Consider the following 6,425-nt stretch of genomic DNA (forward strand, 5'->3'; position numbering starts at 1 on the left):
ACTTGGTTGCACCAGTCACATTTTTTCCAAATCAGCAGACTTACAGCTGTTACCACACTGCTGGGACTTTCCAAGAAGGGAAGATGGGGGTTAGTTTCCTTTCCCCGACTCTGCATCCTATGCACTAAACTGAAACTAAATCACTCCAGTATTTTGAATGCAAGGCAGAGGCTCAGTGCATTGTCTGAGGCAGTGTGAGCAGCCTCTCAAAATCACATAGCACACTCTGTGCTGGCAGAGAACTGCTGTGCACAGGGACCTTTCAGAAATTCCAGCCTGCGTCTTAACAGGCAAAGACTGCGGGATGATGTCCTCTTTGCATACAATCTAGTCACATAATTCCCTACTCCTGGCACAGGGTCAGATAGGTGCCTTAGAAGCACTTTGAGCAGAAAGCTATTTAAACCATAAGACAACCAAGGCAAGGATAGCTCTTTGGCAGCCTTCCATTCCAGAGCCAGGACTCGGGCAGCAGCAGACTGGAAAGAGCTGAAAGTGCCCTGGCAGTGCCAGTGACAGGAGGAGACAGGAGCAGCAGCTGCCTCAGCCCTGGCCTGCCAAGAGTCTGTAGGCCAAAGCCAGAAAATGGGGAAAGCTTGAAGGCAACAGTGATAGCTGCTGAGTCAGTGGCATCAAGAGAGCTGCCATCCACCCTCTCACATGTACACAAAGCCAAGTGCCCAGCAGCAGCCGGTGCTGCAGCTGATATGTGACCAATTAGAGCAAAGACTGGCCAAGGGGGAGGCACCTGCACAGAATGGGCTGAAGGACTAGTGGCAGCAAAGCTAAGCAGCGCAGGTGCTGCAGCTCTCAGCTGGGGTGGAAGGCAGGACCAGCAGGCTGGGGTATACCAGATCCCCTTGGAGCAGCCAGGGACAGAGCAGCTAAATACAAGCCATGACAAGAGAGGTGTATGAGAACTTGCCAACCACTGTGGGACCAGACAGACTTGCAGACACCCTGAACACCTAGCCAGAAAGGAAGTTCCCCTATGCACAAGGAACACACTTTCTCCCTTTTCTCTCCTGCTTGGATGTGCCATTGGGCCAAACTTCACAGCCAGTTTCTGTGGCCTCTCTCCATGTCTCCCTCATTTGCATGGAGCTGGGAGCAGGGCAGGATGGTCTTATGGCAAAATTGCAAGGGAGAGGAGCAGACTTTTGCAAGCTTTTGCAAGGGAGAGGAGCAGACTTTTGCAGTCATCTTCTGCCAGAACTACAGCTTCAGCACCACAGGCAAGATAAGTAGGGCAAGGTCATGCATGACTTGCACAGGGCATCAGTAAGAGCTGCCTGCTCAGCAGCATGGTCTGCACCACCTAAGCATGGCAAGGTCCTTAGGGAATGCTGCAGCATTCCCAGGGGAGCTCAGCAAACAGTCCACATTTGAAGTTTTAGGCACCTACAGAACCTATGTTAGCTGAGCTAATGTTAAAGGTTTGGAGGGGGTAGGGTTGGTGGATCTTGGTTTTAGTGTTTCTTTTAAACATGCAACCATGCTGAGTCTTTTGTCATAGCTGCCAAATAAAAGTCCAAAAGGCAAAGGCCTTCTGAAAAACACCAAGATGCTTGGATGCACTGTTTACTCAACCAGCTTCTAGTTGCAAGGGGCTAATTACCAGGCATTACTCCCAAAGTTTACCCTGGGACAAAGTTTTCCATTTACAGGTAGGTTATCTTTGGAATACAGATAGCAGTTAAAATTTAGAGTATGTGAAGCTGATAGTCACAGCTGCACAGTATGAGATGTGTCAACAATACACTCTCTGGCACAAGATCATTCCGACTACAAGCTTAATGGATTTCCCTGACCATTCCAGCATTGGTGTAAAGGAGGGGACAATTCTGGTCTCTGTGTAGTGTTTCTGAGAAGGGAAGACTGTCCCATGTTTTCATCAAAGTTACATCAGTATACAGATAAACTTATTGATCCTCCCTCCAGAATTTTTCCTCAGCCTCACCCCACAGATGAGCAAGCCATCACTCCTTCAACGTGATGAGGATTACGCTGTCAACCCACAACTGAAAAGAAAACCAACCAAAACCACATAGACGAGCACATGCAGGGCAATATAGAAAAGGATTAGGCAGCATCTTTAAAAGCAGTTACCAAAACAGATCTCCAACTATATCTTAATCCAAGTTGCTGAAATTAGTATTCATCCTGCCTAGAGCCCTTATATATCAGAAGCGAACACTTGATGGTTTTCCAACTACATGGATACCTAAAACTCCTTGCCTTGGTAGAGGGTTTCAGATCAAACCACCATCTTTCAAGCATTATGTAAGGAGGATTTTCCAATCTCACCTCCAAGCAGGTAGACAAGTCACCACCTGCTCAGTCCACAATCATTTCAGGAGAATTCTTGCCCTTGCACAAGGAGGCAAGTAAGTTAAGATCTCCAGCATGCTGTTCTTCTATCATTAAATCCTGTCAGTCTGAGATCCTGTGTTAAGGATCTGCCAAAGCAGTAAACCTTTGCTAGGACATAAGAGCAACTAAGCCACGTTGCAGTTACCTGATAGAATGGATTTGCTGTACAAAGGGTATCTCTATGCCAAATAATTGACTTCTTGAAACACTCTATGTATAGGTTTCTAGAAAAAGCAGTTACTTACACATTCAGCCTGAACTGGGAGGTCTGATTTTAAAAATCTACGTAGGACTACATAGATTCCCAATTTCCTCTCATTGTCCCACATACCACTGCCAACCATAACCTTATGTAGTAGTTAAGGGAAAACACAAGATGTATTTTTAGACATCCTCCATTTTATCAAAATTCCATCTTTTTGTACTAGACTATTGGCTAGAAATAAGAATTTATATTATCAGTTGCCTCTCCAAAAACACAAACAAAATTAACTGCAAACAAAATTAACTCTACAGCTACAGCTATCAATCCTTCACCAGCAGGTCTAATTCTTGTAATTGCTATTGACATTGCCCATTCAGTTTTAGGAAAGAGATACTATTCACAATATGTTTTTCTAAATCAAATCTCCAACCAGAGACATTTTGCAACCCTAAAAGTGTATTTCTTTCATGATTTAGTTTGGAAAGAAAGCTATTATATATTTCCCAGCCCACTTTCCCATAGCCAAAAGAGTACGTCTAAAGTTTAAAGCAAGGAATAAGCAGCAAAGTTAAGTGAATTTGTTACTTTTTTTTCTTCCTCTACTCACAATATCTGTTCTGTCTGTAGCACACATCCAAGGTCAAGTATTTGGGACCTTTATTTAGCTGAAAATGATTCCTCCTCTCAAGTGGGTGTTGCAGCCAACTCAAATGTCCTCTTACTGTCAAACACACACTGATACTCCTGAACTGAGCCAAAAACTTGAACCCAGCACAAGAAAAATATGCCATTTTAAGCTTAAAGGAATATCTGAATTTTTCACTCAGAAAAAAATAAAACTTGAGTTCAACAATTGCAAACTCTGATTTAAGTATAATGTCTGATATACTTCAACAGGCAGAGTTATACAAGGGCAAGTATTGTTATCAAATTAGGACAGAAAAAATATTTATAAATACCTGCGTTTTCTGGCTACACACCCATGTTCCTTTTCTTTTCCCCTGAGCCTCTGACAATCCAGTCGGTAATTGCCAATCTTGGCTGCCAGCAGCTCCCTTTCATCAGCCTCCTGCCTAATAGCAGTCAGCTGCCCTGCTCTGAGAATAGCACCTGCCTGTTTTCTTAGAGGAGCAGCAGCAGAGTTTTGGAGAGCCCCTTATTAGCTAAACCAGCCAGTTACATCTGCCTGTTAACGACCCTTGAGAGTTACCATCTCTTTTTCTAAAGTTCTCTCAGTTAAGCATGTAAAAAAGTTTCTAGAGACTAATTCTAAGGAAATGAATTCTAAATAGATGTATTCTATAGATGAATTCTAAATAGAATTATAGAACTAGTACTAGTTCTAAGTACTAGTAGATAATAGATACAAATAGATAAATTCTAAATGCTAAAAAGAAAATGCTAATAGATAAAATAGATATATTCTAAATACATATATAGATACAAATAGATACATTATAAATAGACACTTGTGCCTTAAAAAGAAAATTATTTTACACTTTGGGGTAGAAAATATTTCCCTTGTTTCCATGTTCCTCATAGGCCACTCTAACAGGATGGTGACATAGAGGATTTGTTTGTCAGTTGAGCTGGGAGTGCAGGGGCTGTGCTGAGCTCTCGCAGTCCACACCAGCACAATCTCACTTCCCAGCAAGTTCCTTCTGTCCCCAGGCTCTGGTTTGGTGAATGGGCAAGCAGACTGCCCTCACTTTTAGAGAGCTGCCACAGACCCTGAGAAGCAATGGGTAGAGGACTCAACACAAATACAACCCTTTTCTGAGAAGAAAGGTGGCCCCAAACTTTCCTCCAAGGGAGAAGCAGAGAGTTGCCAACAGAAAGGGAAAGGACTGGGTCTATGTTAGTAACCAGAATTCTGGATTTTATGCAGTTTAGCCTGACACAGCCAGGCAGACCTGGCTTCTGTTGCCTTTGTCTATAATATGATTATCCTGCAGCAAGTTTTTCTATGTATTTTCTGATTTTCCCCAAAGCCACATTCATATTTCCAAAATGGCAACTCCCAGGCTTGGAGGGATGAGGTGAGGGGGCACCAAAAACTTTCTCTTGACAGAAGAACATCTTTAGATGCATCCCAAGCCATGTTTGCTAAGTCCTGAGGTGCACTGAATTGAAACTTGAATTGAGAATAGTATGTATTATCTACTAGTATTTAAAACTTAACTATTTGGAATTTATCTATAGAATATATCTCAATGAAATTTCTAAGGTGAACTGAATTGAGAATTGAGATGTACTTACCCTAGCTGCAGGCACTGGTAAAGTCATCCCTGCTATCCCATCACCAACAAGCACTTCCAAAGGTGTTCAGCACTGTGATCTTTGGGATTATCAACTGATTGCACTTTGGTGCTGCTCCGCCTTTCATCCACCCTGGAGGACAACTCTGTTGTTCTGGTTTTCTAGGAACAGTTCAGCCCACTTCCTAGGACTCACCTGGAATGTTCCTCTGTGCAGAAAGATTGGGTCCATTCACTAAGATTTTCTCAGACAAAATAATTCTGGATATCATAGAAATAGATAATGGTTTGGGTTGGAAGGGACCTCAGAGATCATCACCCTCACAACCATCACAGACAATGGCAATATGGGATGGGTAATTTAGGGATTGCCTCCTTAAGGCAAAGAATTATTTCATTTCACCTGTTTGAAGTATGGGGGGGAGAAAAAAAGTCTTTTATTGTGGTTTCTTATTTTTAATAATTTTGAATCAAACAAATAATCCACAATCTTAGTTTAAAATATTTTTCCTGAAGATCAATAGCAACATTGAACATACTCAGGCTAAGTCTGCTGCATGCAAGAGAAGAGAAGGGTAAGTGCTTCAACTCAAGGTCCCAACCCACCAAAATGCCAAAAAAAAGGAGAAACTTTTAAAGCAATAGTTGATTGACATTTTATTTAACAAAAAGATCAGTTATCCAACATTTAATGGTATCAAACTCAAAAAAATATTTCACTGCACTTTCTGTAAGAACTTCATGAAAAACCAATACAAAATGTTTTCATCCAACTGAAACACCAGTTTTTAAAAAGAGCATCTCCAGGAGGTTACATCACACATGTACAGGTCAAGGAAAGCAAAAATCTAGACACAAAGCATATAATAAAAACACAGCTCCCTTCCTACTTATCTTCGACAGTGTCTCACTGTCTTTGTGCTCTTTGCATGTAGTGTACTGAAGGGGATCACACGGCCTTCCAAAAAATAAGTCTGTTTAGTGTACTTACTATTAAACAGCTTTGCTACATTCGTCGAGCTATCGGGTGATTGTCTTAAGGGCTCACATAATCTAAACAGCACTCCCAGGGCTGACTTTGTGTTGAGGGATAGGCCAGAACATTCACACACATGAACAGATGGGTCTGTCTCTTGATTCTATCACTGTCTGTCTGTTCGCCACTGCAGACTGCTCTGCTGCTTAAGCTCTAAGCACTTACTCTTTAGTCTAGCAATTCCCAAAATAGGAGACAGAAGCCCAACACAAAATCAATGGCATCCAGTATTTTTGACAGCATTTGGACCCTGTAATACTAACATTTAATGCCTAACAAAACTATAAATAAGGTTGCAACTAGCAAGGTTTTGGATCACTGATGGGAACACAGGCCAGCAAGAGTCAAGGCTATTAATCCAATATAATTACAGATGACTTTTATTCTGTGAGGTAAAAACCCAACACATACACGGTGTCAATTCTAGGCCTGTTTAATTTAATTCACAGCTCAAGGAAATTTTGCAGTGGCACAGCCATTGTTTGCATGTTCTGCAATTTGCAAATCAGATTTCTTGCTGGCAAATATCCATGTGAGTTTGTTCTGTTACTGG

The sequence above is a fragment of the Acanthisitta chloris genome, unplaced genomic scaffold (assembly GCF_000695815.1).
Source record: "Acanthisitta chloris isolate BGI_N310 unplaced genomic scaffold, ASM69581v1 scaffold17787, whole genome shotgun sequence".
Lineage (NCBI taxonomy): Eukaryota > Metazoa > Chordata > Aves > Passeriformes > Acanthisittidae > Acanthisitta > Acanthisitta chloris.